Genomic DNA, 8,485 nt, shown 5'->3' with positions numbered 1-8,485 from the left:
AGAGTGGTACAGTCAGTATTAGCACACAGGAGTCTTCAATTAAAGAATCAGTGTTGGCTCTGGAGTGATTCATTAGTCTTCTAAGAAGGAGTTATTTCAGCAGTATCTCCTTTAAAAGGTTTGTTCAACCTTTGCTTACACCCACCAACAGGTTAGGATCTTATTCAAAAATCAGCTGTTTCACTTGTGGACTGTTTTAACTTTATAAAATGCTCTGATTTGAAATATGCTTCTCATATCTTTGAGTCTAGAAAAAAAAGAGAACATTTTAATCTTTTCCCCTTCAAATAGTAGAAAAGAAATCTTTCTTTAAGTCTTTTCTTGTCCTGGGCAAATTGTTTCAGCTATTTCCCAATGACGTATTATCTAATCCCTCATCTTGATCATCTCTATTAAGAACACTCAAGGTATGTGGGGTTCTTATTAAAAACAGGGAAAATAAGCTCTGACCAGCATAATGTACAGTACGATAATTACTTCCATCAATCCAGACATTCTATATTATTAAGGCTGCCTAAGGTTCATTCACCCTTGGCAATATTCATATAATATTCTTGTCTTATACTGAGATTGTATCTTCATGTTCATATAAACTTTTCTCTTGTCAGGTTTCCCCCATTCTATCTCTGAATTAGTATTTTTTTATTGTTATTCTTGGTGGTGGTTTAATTTTTGTTCCTGATACAGAGCATTAATTCTTGTTCAGTGATGTCTTATTTGTTGTAGATCATCATTCCAGACTCAGAAGGCCATTTGAAATCTGGGTTTTACTGTGAAGGTTGGAATATGGGGGCAGATTCTTCCACTCTGAGACAATCAGAGCCAGTCCTTTCCTTGACTCAGCCTCACAGACAAACAGTCCAGGCCCAGATAAATCTCTACAAATCTGCATAAGATGGGCCATCATCATCCCAGTATAACTTATAGCTCTACTAAGAACTGTTGAGGTTTTGAGAGGCCAATTAATCACCCTCCTCTTTGAATTCTAAATCATTTGAGTAATAGATATCAGTTTCAGAAAAGCATCAAAATACAAGCTTTATTGCTCACAAAAAATTGGTGACTGTAACGTAAAGCAGAGGCCAATAGTGACTTTTGATGTCCATGCCCCTCTCTCCTTCATAGGAAGCTGACCTGTGCTAACACATGTGGGGCTGGAGTAGAGAGAAGAACACATTCAGCCTATAGACAGGTAGCTTGGAAACAGAACCAATGAGAGGCAAGAAGGGGCAGTTAGATTAGACAGAGCCCCTTTTCCTAATCTCAGTCATCAGATCAATCACTCCACCTCCAGTGGGGAGAACCACTAAGGAGGGGAGGTCCAGGAATGTTCTCTCAGTATGTTCTCTGCTGGGGTGGGAAGTGGAAGTCGCACTCCTCCCAAAATGGAAGGAACAAAATAATGTGTCCCCACTAACAAGAAGCCCTGGAGTAGGGTGTTGATCCTGCCAGGCAGGCTGTTTGCTGTCTCTTGCATGAGATTTGTTCATTTCTCCCGCTAATCCTTTGCAAATACCACTGCTTGATTAGAATCCTTCCCCCTTCTCCACTAAAACAAATCTCCCTTTGGCTCTGTTTACTTACTGGGATTGCATTATTTGAGTCATTGAATGTTGAAACACCTAAAAATCAAATTTGTTTCAAAGGCAGACACATCAAATTTAAATAGCTGCTGCCCATGAGATGGAATAAGGCTCTTAGGTATCCAGTGATCAAGGTCTTTTCATGCGCATGAAACGCAAATTTAAAAGCTCTATGATCCCCTATTCAGTCTCCCTGGAAGAAATTAACACTCCACCAAAACATCAGTGCAAGTATTAACCAATGTATATACTTAGGGGAAAAAATTTAGGTAGGGATATGTTACTTGAAAATTTTCAGGAATAAAATTCTAGGTGGATGTGTGTTATTGACTAAACTTTTAAAAAGGATAGGCTTAAAGCAACTTAACTCTGAGTTTTTGTTTTACTTATAATACTTCCCCAAATTGAAAATACAATATTAGAAGAGGGGTCAGCAAATATTTTTTGTAAAAGGCTTGATAGTGACTATTTAGGCTTTGAGGTTCATTTAGCCCCTATTGGGACTACTCAACTCTGCTTTGCTGTTGGAATGTGAGAACAGCCATGGACAATGCACTTTTGAGATTGTATGCTCCTTAAATGACCATCTTCATTAGCTTTTTTCCAGATTGATTTACCGAACTCTGCCTCTTAAATGTGTTTGAATATTTCTACTAAAGATCTTTTCACTTTCTGGAGGTTTTACATCATTTATGCTTAGCAAAAATTATTTTTTTCAAAAGGCAGGACTTTTTTCTTTTCCCCTGGATTATTAATAAGGTTTAATTATTTTGGACATATGAAACATAATTATATTTACAAACCAAGTTTCTGCTCAGTCCACAGCTGAATCTGACAGCCTGCACATTTAAACAATAAAGGGAGCATTAGGTGTTTGATAAAGGATTTATTAGATGAAAATTCTTTGGGTAAGTTAGTTCCTAAGGAAGAACCTGGAATTGTGACGCTCTATGCCAAGTAAGAGAACCCTGTAGCTTCTACTCTAGACACTTGTGAAGTATCTACTTTATATGCTTAGTTTTTATGTTGCTGTGCCTCTTCATTTATAGGTAATAAATGAAACAAGTGGGAAGAAAGTTAATAATATATTCATCATTATTAATATGTAAATATTATTATAACTACATTTATAATTATATTAATGTTTAATACCTTAATACTATATAATACTGTATTATTATTTTCTATTAAAATATATTCGATAATATCAAAATTATCATTTTAATAATGTAATAATTATGAATATATTAATGAATTATTATTCAAAGACAGGCCTTAGGTCATGTGCACACGCTCTTGGACACATAACATCAATTTAGATCTGATTCTTAGAAAGAAACTTTTGTTGGAAGATAGAAATCCTAATTTGTATCTGAAGGTAAAATGAAAACTATTACTTTAGCTATGGACATTTTCTCACCACAATCCAATTTTAAATACTGATTTTTTTTTTCCTTTTCTCGGTTTTTTTTTCCCAAAGAAACATGTATGGAGGAAAGAAACAGTAACGTAGAGTAAGACTAGATTCATCTTTCCATTTCCTTCCAGAGGTTTTATCAAACCTCCCATTAATTGGTGCCCTCTATTGCTTTCAAAGAACTATTAATAGTTATTATGTAAGAAACTTACCAGGGTGATTAAGAATGATTTCCTCTGCAGTTAATGACAATGGCAGGCTACATTAGGTCAGCCAAACATGTTCGCTTTGCAAAAACACTCTGCTCACTGGGATATTTTATCTTGTTCACTGTGGGAGAGTGAAAAATAGGAAAGATGCTGAGCCCAGGCAAGCTCTTTGTGGAAAGCAGGACACACAGGAGCTCCAAGCGTGTACGCAGAGAGGTGGTTGTCTTGGTGGCCAGGGTTTGAAGGACTTCCAAGTGAAGGCTTAAAAGCGTTTCTCAGATTGTAGCACACATGCAGTGTACATCAGAATCACTAAGATTAAGTACTTAAAATGCAGATTCCTGATTCCCACTTCAGAATGACTTAATGAAAATCTCTGGAGTTGCAGCCCAGGAATCTGCCCTTGTTGGTAATCATCTCTAGATGAATTTTATGCATATGAAGGTTTGAAAAGCACTGAATCAGTGGCTCATGCTGCAGAATGTTCTACTTTTCATACTCCACTAGAGATTTCAAATAATAACCCATTGGGTCTTAGGAAGGTGCTTATTTGAAAGGCAGATTCCCCAAGCCTATTTGCACAAAAGTAGGAATTCTTAATTATATTGGAGTCATTGACCTTGGCAGATCTAGAATCCCGTGAATTATACATAAAGTGTGGTGTGTTTCTGTATTTTTCCGGGTTGAAGATGTTTATCCTTTATCAGATTTTCAAATAGCTCCCTAACTCCCTCCCAAATTTCTGGATCACTGGACTAAAGGGATCAAATGCAACAGACTTACTCTGTTGGAGACTTCATTTACCATGGTCAGGACAGCAGGTCATTTGCTTGATGACAAGAAGACTTAGTCCTTAAAATGTTTTGCAGCTTTTTTATCATAAGTTTTTCATTTCATAAATTATCACCTGTTTCTGAAGTAAAATACACACATTCATCATCAACCTAATATCAAAAGTCTGGATCTGAATGTTCCATCAATTGAATGCAAAATTTATGTCAAGGATGGGAAATTGCTAAACTTCTGACCTCAAATGCACCCTCTATTTCCTATTATCTATCACAGATTTTGCTTCCATAAAAAGGAAGAGGTTTTTGTGCCTGAGATCACCTGTAATTTTTACCCTGGCACTATCTCACTGGAAATATTATAAATCTCCATTGTTGTGTGGTAGTCTTTGCACAAAGAAGTTATAACAAGAGAAGAAATGAAGCTAAGTGAAAGTAAATAAGGATAGAACCTACAACTATTTATAACACTGTGAATCTGGGTTAGTGACAAAAAGCTATTTATGTCTGGTTAATAATATTGTGTCAAGAAATACAGCCTCTTAGACAAAGAAGAAGAGTTCTTTATAATGTGAATTTTACAAAAAGCAAAATCTTTAGTTAATATATATAAGCTGAAAGCAAATAACTATTGCAAAACAATATTCTCTAACTAGAGTCAGAACTTAAATTTTGGCCTATAGCAATGGTACAAATAATAAATCTAGATAGGAAAGAAGTGCTCAATTCTCTTTGCATACAAAGAGACAAAGAATTTGGCTCAAGAAAACTGCCTCAGCAATGTACTCAGTGGTCCCATGGATCTCTCTTGCTTCAACAGTGTGTGGACAGAACAGACACAGGGACGCCCCTTTCTTCAGCCTCCAACCACCCTCAAACCTTTTTTCCAGTCACAACCTTCAGAATCAGCCACTCAGCTATCCTCAGTCACCTGGACCAGCCAACACCATTTTTTGAGCTTAACTCCTTATTACTAATCAACCATAAGCTCCCAGATTCGTCAGAATTACTCCACCAAGGTGGAGGCTGCTGACAGCCTCCTGGTCAACGTGCATCTTTGGGCCTCCTACACCTACCTCTCTCTAGGCTTCTGTTTCAACCTCAACATTGTGGCTCTGGAGGGCGTAGGCCACTTTTTCCGAGAATTGGCCAAGGAGAGGTACGAGGGCACCGAGCATCTCTTGAAAATGCAAAACCAGCGCAGCGGCCATGCCCTCTTCCAGGACGTGCAGAAGCCATCTCAAGATGATGGGGTAAAACCCAGGACACTATGGAAGCCACCATTCTCATGGAGAAGAACCTGAACCAGGCCCTTTTGGATCTGCGCGCCCTGGGTCCAACCCTCGCAGACCCCCACCTCTGTGACTTCCTGAAGAGCCACTTCCTGGAATAGGAGGTGAAACTCATCAAGAAGATGGGTGACCAGCTGACCCACTTCTGCAGGCCGGCTGGTCCCCAGGCTGGGCTGGGCGAGTATCTCTTTGAAAGGCTCACCATCAAACATGAGTAGGCAACTCCAGAGCCCAGTGGCCTTTGAGGAGCCCCTCTGGCATCAGAGCTTCTGCCTGAAGCCCTGCTCTGCAGCCACTAGGCAGTTTTTTTAACCTCCCTGGAGCCCTCTCCCAAGCCTTGGACCAAATGGAAATAATAAAGCTTTTTGCAACAAAAAAAAAAAAAAAAGAAAACTGCCTCACAACAAAATCCTGGGCCCATGGACACTGCAGAAATGCCTAAACTCTAATGTTAGTTTTCCACCTGTTTGCCACCTTCTAGCTTATATTCCTACTTGCTAGCAACATCTGTGACATATAGATATCACACTATATACTTCTTCAATAGGTACATGAATAAAAGATAATCACTAAAGAAAGTCGAGATTCTCATTATATTAGGGTAAATATATGAACTACATGAAAAAAATCTCAATGGCCTAAGACAGTACACTTTGTTCCTCGCTCCTAGAAAGCTCAGTGCATAGCAATGGCAAGTCCTGTTCCATGCAGCAGTTCAGAGACCAATATAAATTCTGGACTCTTCTTTCCTGGGGGTCCACATCTAGCCAGAAGGAGGAAGAGAGAGAATGGAAAAAAAACATGAGAGGCTTGAATGGGCCACTCCTGGACATGGCATACATCACTTCCACCTACATTTCATCAATCAGATATCCATCACATGGCCCCGCTTAACTACAAAGGAGGCTGGGAAGAGTGGGTAGGCTGTGTACTCGGGGAGGAGGTGGGGAAGGAGGGGGAATGATGGGGTTCAATTAACAATTAGCTTGTCTCTTCTACACCAGAATTAGGGAAAGCCCTTTCCTAACCTACGTAAGTCATACGTACCAACTTAGAGCCAACTCTGAGTTTACTTACCTGCATTATGATCTGTGCCATGGGATTTTTTTTTTCACTAGCTATTATCCTAAGTAGTAAGATCAACCTAGTTGTAATGTTGAGTGAGTGAGATGCTTACTAGTCTAACAGTACAAGAGGGGCTCTTCTAAGATTTAATTGTTACAACTTACTAAATGTCTCTTGGCGTTTTTAACCACTTAACCAACAAGCTGTTTATTATGGAATCGTTCTTCAGTATAATTGCCATTATAGTTCTGAAGTTCTTCCTAAAGAGGCCTAGGTTTTCTAATGTAAGCTATCCTAACTCTCCTCTCCTTCCCATAAGCATTAATCAAGCAATGGATCCTTTTATTCATACTGTTTTGACATGCACAGTGTATGAAAAGCATAGTGAACTAATGGAGTTATCTGTTTCAATCTCACATATTCACCTCTTTGACCCTGTGGGACCATTTCTGAATGAGACTATCAGCTGTACATACCAATAAGATCTGGATTTATGCAATTACCTCTCAATTCTCAGCTACTCATTAGCAAACTACCTCTTCAGCAGTTAAATGAATTAACCATTTAGCTAAGAGAGGCTTCATTGCTTTATCCATTTTTATCTCTTTAATATATCATAATAATATGCCTCATATTCACTGTTCTGTTGATTTATGAGCAAGGTTTTCCGTGTTTAAAAAGAGATGCTAAAATTTATTTTTTTATTAATTGTGAAGTCTTTCCCACCTGCCTCTCACCCCTCCCTCCATTCCATTTTTCTACATTTCTCCAGTATATGTTCATTTTTATAGTCAAAAAAGCAGTTAACCCCAAGTCTTGTTAACAAACCTAAAGATGCATTTCATCCTTCTTACGTTCATGTATTTGATAATATATATATCAGTATTACTCAGAAAAAAATGGGAGAGGAAGGGCTAGCATATTCTATCATATAAAAGTACTGTGCATAGAGAGTGTTTAGTAACTAAAACATCAAAAAAAATCTTGCTATTGTAAGGTTTATCTATAGGAATTACCATTACAAGGTATTTTACTTCTAAAACATGCTATTCATGTAACACAGTTTTGAAAATGCTTGGTCTCTTCCACTCCCACTTGCTTTAGTCATTCTCTTTTTTTACTCCTACGTCATATCTAGTTCCTAGGAACATTTTTTTTATATCTTTATTGGAGTATAATTGCTTTACAATGTTGTGTTAGTTTCTGTTGTACAACAAACTGAATCAGCTATAAGTATACATATATCCCCATATCCCCTCCCTTTTGAGCCTCCCTCTCATCCTCCCTATCCCAGCCCTCTAGGTCATCACAGAGCACCACCGAGCTGATCTCCCTGTGCTATGCAGCAGCTTCCCACTAGCCATCCATTTTACATTTGGTAGTGTATATGTGTCAATGCTACTTTCATACATTATTGGGTCAAAAAAGGATGATGGGATGTTTCCATTGTTCCACAAAACCCATACCTTGACAACTGCCAACAAATATTACAAAATTGCTACAGATTACAATGACAACCTTCTTTCTAAGGGCTTTTAAAAAAATTGCAACAGAAGAGAGATTTTTGTCTCTCACCTCTTACTTTTTCTCTCCTTACCCCTGACAAAAGTGGAATCTTTTAGTACAAAATTGTATTGATGGTATCCTATGAAAGGCAGTAAACACTTTCAAATAAAAGCTTATCTTGTAGATACTCCATTCTACAGAATCTACTATTATAGAAGATTGTGATGATTACCGTCCAAAGAGATCCACTGTTGCCATCCTAAGACAAATCCAGCAGGGAGGACAATCTTCCAGATGGCTCCAAGACTCCAGGGATCAGGGAAATTTAGAAAGGGTACTAGAAAAGAGAGACTGTGGGAGGCCAGGTAATAAAGAAACTCCAGAGAACCAAGCATCCCTCCAAAGTGTCTCTGCATTGACTGTAAAAGAGCAAATCTTTATTTTGCATCAACCACTGAAAATTTTTATGTGTTTATAATTAATTTCTAACATAGTTTTCTTTTTATTTTTGACAATTAACTGTACCTACCCACCCTTCCAGACACTGTGCACTAGTTAAATAATGTTATTTACAATGACCAGTGACAAAATCTGTCAGTGGTAAATGTAAATTGAACAGAATGTA

The 8,485-nt window shown here is 38.0% G+C and overlaps 1 pseudogene; it reads left to right on the top strand.

The window, feature by feature from the left end:
- Positions 1–4,980: 4,980 nt before the first annotated feature.
- LOC132519101 (ferritin light chain-like) lies at positions 4,981–5,592 on the top strand (annotated as a pseudogene).
- Positions 5,593–8,485: the final 2,893 nt, after the last annotated feature.

The sequence above is a fragment of the Lagenorhynchus albirostris genome, chromosome 4 (assembly GCF_949774975.1).
Source record: "Lagenorhynchus albirostris chromosome 4, mLagAlb1.1, whole genome shotgun sequence".
NCBI classification, from domain to species: Eukaryota; Metazoa; Chordata; class Mammalia; order Artiodactyla; family Delphinidae; genus Lagenorhynchus; species Lagenorhynchus albirostris.
This window is presented reverse-complemented; position numbering and strand designations above follow the sequence as displayed.